Source organism: Schistocerca piceifrons, unplaced genomic scaffold (assembly GCF_021461385.2).
Source record: "Schistocerca piceifrons isolate TAMUIC-IGC-003096 unplaced genomic scaffold, iqSchPice1.1 HiC_scaffold_287, whole genome shotgun sequence".
NCBI lineage: Eukaryota > Metazoa > Arthropoda > Insecta > Orthoptera > Acrididae > Schistocerca > Schistocerca piceifrons.
In genome coordinates, this window is record NW_025728501.1 from 10,001 (window position 1) to 17,500 (window position 7,500).

A 7,500-nucleotide genomic window follows, 5' to 3' on the forward strand; every position below is an offset into this window, starting at 1 on the left:
CTCGCACCGGCCGCTACGGGCCTGGCACCCTCTACGGGCCGTGGCCTCATTCAAGTTGGACTTGGGCTCGGCGCGAGGCGTCGGGGTAGTGGACCCTCCCAAACACCACATGCCACGACAGGCGGCAGCCTGCGGGGTTCGGTGCTGGACTCTTCCCTGTTCGCTCGCCGCTACTGGGGGAATCCTTGTTAGTTTCTTTTCCTCCGCTTAGTAATATGCTTAAATTCAGCGGGTAGTCTCGCCTGCTCTGAGGTCGTTGTACGAGGTGTCGCACGCCACACCGCCAGCCGGCTGTGCACGCTACCGAGAAAGTACCGGTATGCGAACCGCCAGGCGACGGGCGCGCATCGCACGTTTGAGGAGACGCGGCCGGCCCCACAGGCGGCCGCGACACTCCCAGGTCTGCGAAGCGGGGCAAACGCCGCGCGCTTCAGTATACGTAGCCGACCCTCAGCCAGACGTGGCCCGGGAACGGAATCCATGGACCGCAATGTGCGTTCGAAACGTCGATGTTCATGTGTCCTGCAGTTCACATGTCGACGCGCAATTTGCTGCGTTCTTCATCGACCCACGAGCCGAGTGATCCACCGTCCTGGGTGATCTTTTCTCAAGTTTCCGCCGTCTCTTTCGAGACGGTCGCATAGGCGGGAGTGAGGCGTGTGGCGGCCCCTGTTCCAGCGTTCTGTGTCCAACGGCCTCACGGCCGACGGGCGTCGTACGGCTCCACACCGGAGCGGACAGGCACTCGGGCGAAAGTCATTCAAAACCGGCGCCAGGCGCCAGGTGCCGCAGGCCAGCCGCTCCAGCGCTTCAGCGCTCGTACCACACAACATTGCCGCTAGTTTTGAGAGGCACGCGTGGTTCCGCACGCGGCGCACGGCTACTGCGAGCCGTACAGGTAGCGTGTTGCGCGACACGACACGCACATCGAAAGACATGCAGTCTAGTCGGTAATGATCCTTCCGCAGGTTCACCTACGGAAACCTTGTTACGACTTTTACTTCCTCTAAATGATCAAGTTTGGTCATCTTTCCGGTAGCATCGGCAACGACAGAGTCAATGCCGCGTACCAGTCCGAAGACCTCACTAAATCATTCAATCGGTAGTAGCGACGGGCGGTGTGTACAAAGGGCAGGGACGTAATCAACGCGAGCTTATGACTCGCGCTTACTGGGAATTCCTCGTTCATGGGGAACAATTGCAAGCCCCAATCCCTAGCACGAAGGAGGTTCAGCGGGTTACCCCGACCTTTCGGCCTAGGAAGACACGCTGATTCCTTCAGTGTAGCGCGCGTGCGGCCCAGAACATCTAAGGGCATCACAGACCTGTTATTGCTCAATCTCGTGCGGCTAGAAGCCGCCTGTCCCTCTAAGAAGAAAAGTAATCGCTGACAGCACGAAGGATGTCACGCGACTAGTTAGCAGGCTAGAGTCTCGTTCGTTATCGGAATTAACCAGACAAATCGCTCCACCAACTAAGAACGGCCATGCACCACCACCCACCGAATCAAGAAAGAGCTATCAATCTGTCAATCCTTCCGGTGTCCGGGCCTGGTGAGGTTTCCCGTGTTGAGTCAAATTAAGCCGCAGGCTCCACTCCTGGTGGTGCCCTTCCGTCAATTCCTTTAAGTTTCAGCTTTGCAACCATACTTCCCCCGGAACCCAAAAGCTTTGGTTTCCCGGAGGCTGCCCGCCGAGTCATCGGAGGAACTGCGGCGGATCGCTGGCTGGCATCGTTTATGGTTAGAACTAGGGCGGTATCTGATCGCCTTCGAACCTCTAACTTTCGTTCTTGATTAATGAAAACATACTTGGCAAATGCTTTCGCTTCTGTTCGTCTTGCGACGATCCAAGAATTTCACCTCTAACGTCGCAATACGAATGCCCCCGCCTGTCCCTATTAATCATTACCTCGGGTTCCGAAAACCAACAAAATAGAACCGAGGTCCTATTCCATTATTCCATGCACACAGTATTCAGGCGGGCTTGCCTGCTTTAAGCACTCTAATTTGTTCAAAGTAAACGTGCCGGCCCACCGAGACACTCAATAAAGAGCACCCTGGTAGGATTTCAACGGGGTCCGCCTCGGGACGCACGAGCACGCACGGGGCGGTCGCACGCCTTCGGCTCGCCCCACCGGCAGGACGTCCCACGATACATGCCAGTTAAACACCGACGGGCGGTGAACCAACAGCGTGGGACACAAATCCAACTACGAGCTTTTTAACCGCAACAACTTTAATATACGCTATTGGAGCTGGAATTACCGCGGCTGCTGGCACCAGACTTGCCCTCCAATAGATACTCGTTAAAGGATTTAAAGTGTACTCATTCCGATTACGGGGCCTCGGATGAGTCCCGTATCGTTATTTTTCGTCACTACCTCCCCGTGCCGGGAGTGGGTAATTTGCGCGCCTGCTGCCTTCCTTGGATGTGGTAGCCGTTTCTCAGGCTCCCTCTCCGGAATCGAACCCTGATTCCCCGTTACCCGTTACAACCATGGTAGGCGCAGAACCTACCATCGACAGTTGATAAGGCAGACATTTGAAAGATGCGTCGCCGGTACGAGGACCGTGCGATCAGCCCAAAGTTATTCAGAGTCACCAAGGCAAACGGACCGGACGAGCCGACCGATTGGTTTTGATCTAATAAAAGCGTCCCTTCCATCTCTGGTCGGGACTCTGTTTGCATGTATTAGCTCTAGAATTACCACAGTTATCCAAGTAACGTGGGTACGATCTAAGGAACCATAACTGATTTAATGAGCCATTCGCGGTTTCACCTTAATGCGGCTTGTACTGAGACATGCATGGCTTAATCTTTGAGACAAGCATATGACTACTGGCAGGATCAACCAGGGAGCTGCGTCAACTAGAGCTGAGCAGCCGGCCGCCCGGGAGTGTGTCCCGGGGGCCCGCGCGAACACGCAAGCGTCCGCTCAATCATTCTGCAAACAGGAGGAGGCTGAGCTCCCCTGCACAATACACCTCGAAACCCTCTCAGGTCCCGGCGGCGCGCAGCGCCGTCCCAAGTACTTGGTCGGGTTCGAGAGAGGCGCAATCGCCCGGAGTTAGGCGAGTAGACGCTTTCGGTGCGACCACCCGTGCTCCCAACTGAGCTTGCCGCTGCCGACAGAGGCCCGGGAGCGTGCTGTCGTGGCATTGCCGGCGGGAGACAACACGCGCCACCTACGGTGACCGGCAGCTCCAACGCCAGCGCCACAGAAGGACAAAAGCCCCACTTGGGTGCCGAAGCGAACTCTCCCAGCACAGCGCACACGCCAACACATCCGCACAGCTGCGATACAAACCACCAGCGAGAACCGCTGGGGCGACCGAGCAGCAGACGGCGTCGCGGCGCCGAGCGCCGGGCGGCGGCGCATCCTCAACGCACACAGTCCTCAATCGGACCAGCACACTGCAGATGTCCACCGCGCTTCGCACCGGGCCCGCGAGGACCTACTTTGGCCGCACGGCGCCGCGCGCAGGGTGCGCCGGCGCGCAGCTGCGACGCCTGCCGCGTCCGTCGGCCGGCGCGCCTGCCACTGGCCGCCCCCACCAGCCGGCTGTAGCGCGTGCGCCCACGCACCGCGCGGCCAGCACGCCGGGAGGCGCCCCCTCACCGGCCGGGGACGGTCCCACCCAGCCACCGCCGCGTATCGCTTCACACCCAGATGCCGTTCAGTTTCGTCGGCATGGTGGGTATCGCTGGAACAACCGGTTAGTACCTCAACCTATCGTCGCCATCACCGATTCACCCCTAGCGAGAACAACCGCACCACAACGGGTTACCATTTCTTCATTTGCGTAACTTCACCAGAAAACGTAGGCGTCCATCGCCATTTGCAACTTCAACCATTATTGCATGCCTGTGTCAGGTGTCACGCCACACTACGTCTGCCCACATACACGCAACAAAATGTGCACGCCTAGACAATACGTGGAAGGTGGCCCCCGTACGTATGCGATGTCCATTGCTCGAACGACTGTCAACCGGCTTCTGTAGCATGTCGCAGATATGGAACGCGCTGCACCATGCCATCACGGTGTGTGAGGAGAGACGACTAGGTCCGAATACATCAACAGACAGCTCATGCTGATCGCCATCCACGGCGTCCGTTCCTCCCACACGTCTCTATGGCGTACCACACTGCAATCCAGCTCTCATAGGGAGACGACACGTAGCTGCGTGCACAATATTTGCACTGTATGGTCCGCCGTTTTTGGGCGCAGTCGTTGTACGGTCACACATGTGCCACGATGTATCATTCAGTACATAAGGACGAATGTGCAGTACAGATTGTGGTTCACGCGTACGACATCAGCGGACAGTTGACACAGGCCGCACCACAACGTAGCCTGCGTACGTCGCATGCGAAGGGCATTGAACATGCAAACTTGTCACCAACCACCTTGCGAAGGCAGGGGGCAAGGTGGGGACGTGGGGAGAGGTGGGGGGGGGGGGGGGGCGGCATGTACGCCCTGCTGCCATCCACATTACAGTGTACAGCAGGAGCATGTGGAAAGTCAGCAAGACTTGCAAGGTGTTTAACATGAAGCGATACACAGGGGAGCGGGCAGTGCGAGTAGCGAACTATATTGCGAGGGTTGCGGGTGGGCAACACTACACTAATTGAACGAGTCGTATAACAATTACAGAGCAGGTTTAGGCGACAACGTGGGTTACGATAGGCGACAACGTGGGTTACGTTAGGGGACAACGTGGGTTACGTTAGGGGACAACGTGGGTTACGTTAGGGGACAACGTGGGTTACGTTAGGGGACAACGTGGGTTACGTTAGGGGACAACGTGGGTTACGTTAGGGGACAACGTGGGTTACGTTAGGGGACAACGTGGGTTAGGTTAAGGCACAACATGGGTTAGGTTAAGGCACAACATGGGTTAGGTTAAGGCACAACATGGGTTAGGTTAAGGCACAACATGGGTTAGGTTAAGGCACAACATGGGTTAGGTTACGGCACAACATGGGTTAGGTTAAGGCACAACATGGGTTAGGTTAGGGGACAACATGGGTTAGGTTAGGGGACAACATGGGTTAGGTTAAGGCACAACATGGGTTAGGTTAAGGCACAACATGGGTTAGGTTAGGGGACAACATGGGTTAGGTTAGGGCACAACATGGGTTAGGTTAGGGGACAACATGGGTTAGGTTAGGGGACAACATGGGTTAGGTTAGGGGACAACATGGGTTAGGTTAGGGGACAACATGGGTTAGGTTAGGGGACAACATGGGTTAGGTTAGGGGACAACATGGGTTAGGTTAGGGGACAACATGGGTTAGGTTAGGGGACAACATGGGTTAGGTTAAGGCACAACATGGGTTAGGTTAGGGGACAACATGGGTTAGGTTAGGGGACAACATGGGTTAGGTTAGGGGACAACATGGGTTAGGTTAGGGGACAACATGGGTTAGGTTAGGGGACAACATGGGTTAGGTTAAGGCACAACATGGGTTAGGTTAGGGCACAACATGGGTTAGGTTAGGGCACAACATGGGTTAGGTTAGGGCACAACATGGGTTAGGTTAGGGGACAACATGGGTTAGGTTAGGGGACAACATGGGTTAGGTTAGGGGACAACATGGGTTAGGTTAGGGGACAACATGGGTTAGGTTAGGGGACAACATGGGTTAGGTTAGGGGACAACATGGGTTAGGTTAGGGGACAACATGGGTTAGGTTAGGGGACAACATGGGTTAGGTTAGGGGACAACATGGGTTAGGTTAGGGGACAACATGGGTTAGGTTAAGGCACAACATGGGTTAGGTTAAGGCACAACATGGGTTAGGTTAGGGGACAACATGGGTTAGGTTAGGGGACAACATGGGTTAGGTTAGGGGACAACATGGGTTAGGTTAAGGCACAACATGGGTTAGGTTAGGGGACAACATGGGTTAGGTTAAGGCACAACATGGGTTAGGTTAGGGGACAACATGGGTTAGGTTAGGGGACAACATGGGTTAGGTTAAGGCACAACATGGGTTAGGTTAAGGCACAACATGGGTTAGGTTAAGGCACAACATGGGTTAGGTTAGGGGACAACATGGGTTAGGTTAGGGGACAACTTGGGTTAGGTTAGGGGACAACATGGGTTAGGTTAAGGCACAACATGGGTTAGGTTAAGGCACAACATGGGTTAGGTTAGGGGACAACATGGGTTAGGTTAGGGGACAACATGGGTTAGGTTAGGGGACAACATGGGTTAGGTTAAGGCACAACATGGGTTAGGTTAGGGGACAACATGGGTTAGGTTAAGGCACAACATGGGTTAGGTTAGGGGACAACATGGGTTAGGTTAGGGGACAACATGGGTTAGGTTAAGGCACAACATGGGTTAGGTTAAGGCACAACATGGGTTAGGTTAAGGGACAACATGGGTTAGGTTAGGGGACAACTTGGGTTAGGTTAGGGGACAACATGGGTTAGGTTAAGGCACAACATGGGTTAGGTTAAGGCACAACATGGGTTAGGTTAAGGTACAACATGGGTTAGGTTAAGGTACAACATGGGTTAGGTTAGGTTACACGTTGTTGTAAGGAAAGGTGTGGGGGGGGGGGGGGGGGCGGGGCGGCAGGTTCGTTGATAGTGATTATAGTAAGTGAATGCTTGTGACATGATGAGATTTGTCACGTCAGGATGCACCTTTGGCTTATTAGAGGCGGCGCTCCAATTCTATGCTTGTGTCAGACCTGTGTCTTTGACTCATGTCATTGTTTGTGCGCTGTGACAGGAGGTACTATTGTGATGTTGGGTGCACCGTTGTATAGGACATGTGTGGGTGTTGGTGCCTTATCTGCGCAATGGTGGATGTCGAAAGGGTGGGATATTCTATTTTCCGCATGGACCTCCTGGTCTGGTTGTGATAGTGTGGATTGTGTAATGTGGCGGAGAGGATGCACTGGATGTTGTTCCATGCTGGTGCTTACATATTGTATGTGCGCCTGTTAGAAGCAGAGAGTGGTGCGTGATCAGAGTGTCTGGCTGACGTGTGGTTCCCATTGTGGGCAGACTCTTTCAGCATGTATACGGACAGTTGTATATATTTTCTGTAGTTTGATGGCTCTGCATTGATTACTAATCAGCGCCGTGTGTACGGGTAATCTGGTTCCAGTCCACAATGTTCTATCTGTGTACATTAGTGACAAAGACTCCCCCCATGCAGTGGGGCTCGGTCTGTTATAACTCTTCCGCGTAATATATTTGCCCCACGTTTTTGCGAGTGCGAGTGCGAGTGCAACGCGCATGGGGACCGACATGCTGATGGCTCGGTATCGGACGCCGTACAGTGAGCAACGCGATCGCGTCTCTCGCTCGTAAGTGGTACAGGTCGCGGCTCATGTATAGGGACAGCGGGAATGTCGCATATTGGAAATAACTCTTCATGAAACGCAAGTTATAGGGGTGGATTGCACTTTACGAGTGCGGGAAACGTCCGCCGTTCATCCGCTGGAGGTGCGCGTTTGGCGGTTGGGGTGGTCCAC

At 54.6% G+C, this 7,500-nt stretch overlaps 2 non-coding genes and 1 pseudogene across 2 annotated transcripts; all 3 read right to left on the reverse strand.

The window, feature by feature from the left end:
- The window catches only part of LOC124744320, a 4,221-nt pseudogene extending 3,965 nt beyond the window's left edge, over nucleotides 1-256 (reverse strand).
- Nucleotides 257-444: 188 nt separating this feature from the next.
- On the reverse strand, nucleotides 445-599 carry LOC124744318. Its single transcript, XR_007010682.1, has one exon. It is a non-coding gene; the product is annotated as a 5.8S ribosomal RNA (ribosomal RNA).
- Nucleotides 600-951: 352 nt separating this feature from the next.
- On the reverse strand, nucleotides 952-2,860 carry LOC124744326. The gene has a single exon (XR_007010686.1). It is a non-coding gene; the product is annotated as a small subunit ribosomal RNA (ribosomal RNA).
- Nucleotides 2,861-7,500: the final 4,640 nt, after the last annotated feature.